This window comes from Suricata suricatta, chromosome 16 (genome assembly GCF_006229205.1).
Source record: "Suricata suricatta isolate VVHF042 chromosome 16, meerkat_22Aug2017_6uvM2_HiC, whole genome shotgun sequence".
NCBI classification, from domain to species: domain Eukaryota; kingdom Metazoa; phylum Chordata; class Mammalia; order Carnivora; family Herpestidae; genus Suricata; species Suricata suricatta.
In genome coordinates, this window is record NC_043715.1 from 11,122,745 (window position 1) to 11,130,002 (window position 7,258).

At 47.9% G+C, this 7,258-nt stretch overlaps 1 protein-coding gene across 1 annotated transcript in view; it reads left to right on the forward strand.

Moving 5' to 3' along the window:
• The first annotated feature begins 6 nt into the window (after positions 1–6).
• The window catches only part of LOC115279700 (carbohydrate sulfotransferase 6), a 13,119-nt gene continuing 5,867 nt past the window's right edge, over positions 7–7,258 (forward strand). Inside the window, exon 1 of the mRNA XM_029924220.1 lies at positions 7–171. The gene's annotated coding sequence lies outside the window, so the exon portion shown is untranslated. The remainder of the gene's footprint in view (positions 172–7,258) is intronic.

The window sequence follows — 7,258 nt, forward strand, 5'->3', positions numbered from 1 at the left end:
CGGGGTCACTGCGCGCCCCTTCAGAGCCTTGGGAGCCCACGGAGCACATCTGCCCCTGCGGGGTCTCCCAGTGAAGACACGGCGGGCCGTGGACTGGAACCTGGAAGAGGCGAGGTCAAGGCGCCCCTGCCGAGCCTTGGGGGAGAGGTGTCCGCACGACGCCAGCTTCGGGTACGTTGGTTCGGCCTCTCTCCGCCCCCCAAACAGGGGCACTGATCTTACAGCTGAGCAGTCGGGTGTGGGGAGAAGAGCTAGGGGGCTGGTTCTAGCAGAGGCTGGAAAGGGCATTGCAGCCCCCAGGCGCCGGTTGCAAAGTGGCTTCCTGGGGCTTCCCTGCACAGGAGATCGCTGCTGGGGATCCCTAAACTCTGAAAACGGGAGTTTCCGAGGACATGGCTTTAATCCAGAAAGCTTTTTCCCCGGAGCTCTTTTGAGGAAAAGCAGCTTGGTGAGTGCGTTGAGAACCATATGCAGCTAAGTTGGAGCTTGGCGGCCCCTGTTTTGGCTGCAGGATCTTGACCTGAGCGGAGGTGCCCGGCAGATGTTAATTCTCTTTTCTGTACCCTCTTGCATCGGAGGCATGAGGGTGGGAAGACTGAGGCCTAGAGAGCAGAAAGGACTTGGCTGCCCTGGGGCCCGGGGCGAGGATGCCAAGTACCAGAGTTAATGAGAAAAGTGTGTGGTTGCTTCGGCACAGTAAGGGGCGGCTGCGCTGAGGGTATGGTTGCATTTACTCCTCGCCAGAGCGTGTGGTAGGGGCTGTTACATCAGTAAAGGAGCCAGATGTTAGGAGTGCCTTGCTCAAAGTCACACACCTCACTGGTGCAGAGGCAGAATTTGAACCCAGTCCGGCTCCAGAAGCCGGGCTTCTAGCTGTTGTTCACTGCTGTGTTGCATGTACATGTTCTGACCCTGCCTGGGCTTGCCACATGCTGTTCCGAGGGTCACCTGAACCAGATCGGGCTATTGTCCTGGAATTTTCCTTATGAAAAGACTTTCCCTCGGATTCATATAGTTGTAACCCAGGATTTGGAAGACTTCTGAGCAAATATTAGGGTACTGTGGGACATTGTTCTAAGTGCTTTATAAATATTAATTTCTTCATTCTTCAAATCAAGCCCTGACCTGGGTTATATTATTCCCCCCTTTACTTTTATTAATTAAAAAAAATTAATGTTTATTTATTCTTGAGAGAGAGAGAGAGAGAATGCAACTGGGAAAAGGCAGAGAGAGAGGGAGACCCAGAATCCAAAGCAGGCTCCAGGCTCCCAGCTGTCAGCACAGATTCCGTTGCGAGAGTCAAACTCACAAACTCATAAGATTGTGACATGAGGTGAAGTCGGACACTTAGCCGATTGAGCCACCTAGGCTCAATTTTTATTTTTTTAATGTTTGTTTTTGAGACAGATCATGAGCGGGGAGAGGCACAGAGAGAGGGAGACACAGAATCCCAAGCAGGCTCCGGGCTTCGAGCTGTCGGCACAGAGCCTGGATGCAGGGCTCAAACTCAAGAACTGTGAGATCGTGATTTGAGCCAATGTTGGACACTTAACCAACTGACCCACACAGCACCCCCATTTTTTTAAGTGAGCTCTAGGGGTGTCTGGGTGGCTCAGCCAGTTGAACATCTGACTCTTGATTTTGGCTCAGGTCATGATCCCAGGGTCATGGGATAGAGTTGAGTGTGGAGCCTACTTAAGATTCTCATTTTCTCTCTCTTTCTCCCTCTCTCCTTCCCTCCCTCCCTCTCTCTCCCTCTCCTCTCCTTCTATCACTCTTCCCGTTCAAACGTGCTTTCTTGCTTGCGCATACTCTCTCTCTCAGAACAAATAGACGAAAACCTTTTAAAGTAAGCTTTAAGCCCAATATGAGGCTTGAACTCATGACCCTGAGATTAGCAGTCGCACACTCTACCCACTGAGCCAGCCAGGTGAATTTCCCCCATTTAATAGTTTCAACAACAATAACAGGCACAGAGACATTAAGTGACTTGCCCAAGATCACACAGTAAATGATCAAATGGAGCTCATCAGCCGCTGTGCTCTCCCTGCTCCGTCATGAGACAGAATCCTGCTTCTAGTCTAGTGAGGGGAGATACGTGCAGAAATGCGTGAACAAGACTATTCTCCCTGGGGATAGTAGCATTAACGATGATTTCTTCGTATCACCTAATACTCAGGCAAGTTGACATTTCTCTGATTGCCTCAAAGATATCTTCTTCCACTTGGTTTGTTTGAATCAGAATCCAAACAACATCCACACATTGCATTTGGCTATTATACGTTTTGAGTAATTTTCTTCTCAAATATCCCTTTTCTTTTTTTTTAATGCCATTTAATTCTAAGTATGATTTACTTTTCAAAAATAACAAATGAATCAAAATTAAATTTAAAAAAATTAACCAGAGAACATTCCAGAATATCCCTGTAAAAAGAGGGATCCGCCAACACCTAGGGGAATGCAGGAGAATGTGCTAAATGTGCACTCCCCACCCCTATCCCCTGCATGTGTTATTTCAGAAAAGAGGTGGGAATCCCCAGACTTGGCCTCCCCAGCTGTAAGGCTCTATGATTAGGTCCTGTGCAAAATGCATTTTGAAGATCCCCAAAGTTCAGAGCCGGGGAAAGGTGTTTTCTGTTATCTGCTCTTCTGCTCTGAAGTGCCCCAAGGGTGGCTCTGAGCCAGGGAGACTTGAGGCTAATTTCCCAGACAATTTGATTTCATTTCCCAATAGATTCTTGCAGGCAAATGTGCTTCCTCCAGCGGCATCTGGGCTGTTTGACTCCAGCCTCCTTGCCTCTGGCTGATGCCACGAAGCTGCTCGTTAGGCTGGCAGAGAGCAGATGTGGCCAGGGCTTGGGGCCAGGAATGTCCTCTGCCACAGCCTGGACCCGTCCACAGCCCTGGGGCTGAGGGCAGGCTTAGGGTCTTCAGTCCTTTCAGCGTACAGGAGGTAATTCTCGGTCCGAGCCCCTGTCCTACTCTGGCCGGCTGGTACTCGGATCGGCCTGGGGACTGGTCTGCAGGCACTTCTCGTCCTGCAGGGAAAGCTGGAGCAGGCAAGCTCCACCCATGCCCGTGCCTCCTTTAACCAAGCTTATGATGTTATGATGACCAAAGTAAGACAAGTCTATCCTAGACCAACTGGAAAGCACAGCAAAGCACTAGCCAGAAAAAATTACTTGTTATCTGGCCATAGAAAGGTAACTATTATTCAGCACACATCCTTCCAACTTTTTCTCTATATAGTTGTGTATTTTTTTTAAACAAAAGCTTTATTGAGATAGAATTCGTATACCTTATAGTTCACCTTTTTGTGGCACACAGTTCACTGGTGCAAAGTATATTCATGTTGCGTGTTAATCACCTCAGGGTCATCCATGTTGTAGCATGTATCAATACTTCATTCCGTCCTACGGCCAGATAACATTGAGTTGACTCTTGAATAATGTAGGTTTAAACTGTGCGAGTCCACTTATATGCAGATTTTTCAATAAACACAGTATGGTACTGTAAATGTATTTGTCTTTCTTAAGATTTTCTTGGTAGCATTTTCTTTTCTCTAGATTACTTTATTACATAGAATATACAAAATAGGCATCAACTGACCGACAGTGTTAAGGCTCCCAGTCAGCAGTAGGTTATTTGTAGCTGAGTTTCTGGGAGCCAGAAGTTACACATGGAGGGGCAGGGGGCTCCTGGATGGCTCAGTCGGTTAAGTGTCCCATCCTTGATCTCAGATCAGGTCTTGATCTCAGGGTTGTGAGTTCAAGCCCCACGTTGGGCTCCATGCTGGGTATGACACTACTTTAAAAAGTTACACATGGATTTTCAACTGTGTAGAGTTGATGCCCCAACTTCCACATTCCTCGAGGGGCAACTGTATATGGATGTACCCCACATTTTGTTTATCTGTTCATCAGTTACTAGACATTTGGGATGTTTCCACTTTGGGGCCATTATGAATAATGCTGCTATGAAAGGTAATGCACAAATTTTTGTGTAGACATGTGCTTTCTGTCTTCTTGGATATGTATTTTATTTTATTTAAATGTTTGTTTATTTTTTGAGAGAGAGTGCAAGTAGGGGAGAGGCAGAGAAAGAGAGACAGAGACAGAGAGAATCCCAACCAGGCTCCACACTGACACAGGGCTTGATCCCATGAACCATGAGATCGTGACCTGAGTCAAAATAAGGAGTCGGATGCTCAGCCACTTGAGCCACCCCTGGATGTATGTATTTTAGGGGGCACCACATGGTAGCCCTGTGTTTAACCTTTGAGGAGCTACCTGTTTTCTATAGCAGCTGTACTGGTCCAACCCCCCAGCAGGCTTCTCACTAACACCGGCGATCTACCTTTTTGATTCTAACCATCCTAGTGGATTGGAAGTGGTAGCTCATTATAGTTTTGATTGCCATTTCCCAAATGACTAAAAATGTCAAGCATCTTCTGCACGTTTAGGTAATTTGTATATCTTTGGAGAAATGTCTACTCTAATCTTTGGCCCATTTTTAAGTTGGGTTGTTTGTCTTCTGTTATTGGGTTGTAAGAGCTCTTTATGATTCTGGGTCCATTGCTATACATATGATTTGCAAGTATTTTCTCCCGTCTGGGGGTGGCCTTTCTCATCAAGAAAGAGATACTGATATGATTGATTGATTTTATATTGGTGTATTTTTAGTATCCTTGTATGTTTTGGTCTTTGGGTTTTTTTTCCACTTGACACTATGTAGTCAGAGCTCTAAAGTTAGGTGGTAAGGATTTAAATTCTGACTCTGCTGCTGCGTGGGTCTTCTGGGAAAATTTCTTAGTCTTTCTAAACCTCAGTTCCCTGATCTGTAAAATAGGGAGGAGTCTCAGCTCCACTTTGTAGGTTTGTTGTAAGGATTACATCAGGAGATGGGCAGGAAACTCTTGGCACGCAGGAAGCTCTCAATAGATGGTATTTACCGGGGCTCCATGTTTCCAGCCCACTCTAAACATTCATCTTCCTCTTTCCCTCTCTCCTTTTCTCCCTTGCCTTCGCCTCCCCCCCCCTTTATTTTTCTTCTTTTCTCCTCCTTTTCAGCCTTCTTTCTTACAGATGCCCTGGGCTCCCTTCGGGCTGGTTTGCCCCCAGGGGTGGCCCTTGATGCCAAGAGTCCACTGATCCCTCATCTGGAATCTGTTTTCTCTAGCCTTTGGGATTCCTGAACAGGGATGGCTTCCAGCTGATGCCAAACTAAGAGAAATCTGAGCCCCGGATCTGTACCTAGTATTACATTTCACTCGGTTAGATGCGGTGCCAGGGCTGGGTGGGGCTGATGACAGCAGGCACTGTGGAGTCAGCAGCACGCAGAGCTGTGTGACAGCGGTGTGCAGGTGAGGGCTTCCCAGAGAGCTGGAGCCCCTCCTGTGGCACAGCGTCCTGCCCTCAGGTTCCCCCTCTGCAAGCCACACAGAGCAGCAGCTCCTCCCTCTGTCTCTCAGCCCAAGAAACAGTCAGAGATAGTTAGGAGATGCTGTCACTTTAAAATGCTCAGCAGGACAGCGCAGAGCCTGCTTGGGATCCCCTCTCTCCCTCTCTCTCTCTGCTGCCCGCCTGCTTGTGCTCACGCTCTTTCTCTCTCTTTGTCTGTCCCTCCTCTGCTTGTGCTCTCACTCTCAAAATAAATAATTAAACTTAAAAATAAATGCCCAGCGGGAAGAAATGTGGGACACATGGCAAATTCCTCCCTTTGGATTTGGATCAGAGAGTATCTGACTTCAATTAGGCAAATATTTATTAATATCATCTACTCACTGAGTCTTTGGGACATCCCCTGACATGACACATGCTGCCTTATTCAGTCAGGATTCTGAACTTTTTATTGAAATATACATATAGAAAAAGAGCACAAGTCATAGAAATACAGCTGAGGACTTTCCACCAACAAACACACTCCGGTCCTTAGCACTTCCTGAAGACATACAGCCTGACGGGCCCCCAGAAAGCTCATTCCAGGCTCCCTGAGGGTTATGCCTGCACCCACCCCCCAACGAGACCCACTCTCTAGTCAAAACGCTTGGTGGTAAATGGCAGAAATTGAACTCACTCTGACTTGAGCAAAAAAGGGGCTATTTTCCCCAACTGAGAAGTCCGTGGGTGAATCCTGCCCAGCTGGATCCCGACGCTGCCGGCTACTTGCGGCTCTCAGACTTTCTCTGCTCCCTTCTCTTCTGGATTGGCTTCCTACCCAGGCAGCTTCCTGCTCCCCTGCAGACCTACGAAAATCCTGGGGTTGGACTTGGGGCAGATGTCCATTCCTAAGCCTCTCGCTTGGTGAGGGGACGGCGTGTGGAATAGATAGATGAGTGAGGCTTGGGGCCCTAAGAACCGGGAAGTGAGGGGCCAGCTCCATGCAAGCCAGGGGCACTGTGTGGGAGTGAGGGGTGGCTCCTCAAAGAAAAATCTAGAGACTGTTAGCAGAATAAGAAGGAGCAAATACTGAGTGGACCCAAACAAACTCTGTGCAGTGCACTGGTGCAGGGCTGAGCCCCACACTGGATGCCTGGGAACAAATAGTCGTGAAAAAACACAGTCTCGACCCTCGAGAGTTGCTCACAGGCAAGAAGGGGAGGCAAAGTGTCACTCGGGGCAGAGTCGTACGTGGCTTGAGAGAGGCACAGGTGAGGTGTCTTCAGAGGAAGCGGGGATGGCACTCAGGGCAGAGAAGAGGTGGCCATGGAGTGTTTATTCCAGGTCATCCGATGTGTGGGAAGCTGGGTCGGAATTACAGGAAGTGAGTTTGGAAAGCTGAAGGTTGCTTAGTGGGAAGATGACATGATCGATATATGGTGTAGTGGCTCTGGTGATTCTGTGCAGTATGAAATGCTGGGGAGACCTTGTGGGGGATTTTTCCAGAATCCAGGGGAGAAGTGTGCATGCCAGGACTAGCATGAGCCTCCCCTGGCACTGGAGAGTTGGGCCACTCACTCGACCGTCATCTGGTCTCGTGGCCACGTCATAGGTGTGTCTTTAACGTTCCCAGCTAGATTGTCAGCTCTGCTATGAGAAGGACCCTGGACATTGGACCTCCTGCCAAGATCCTCTCACTTTATTGTCTTTCATTTCTTTTCTCTCTTTTATCCGTCAGTGATCTTTTTTACCTTCTCCACTTCTTCAATTTTATGTTTCAACCCTACAATTTTAATCCCTAAGGTTAACTCCAAAGGGAAACAAAGGATTATACAAGAAAGGAAGTGTGGTCTTAGTGCACTGTTGTGCTTTAGTTGTGA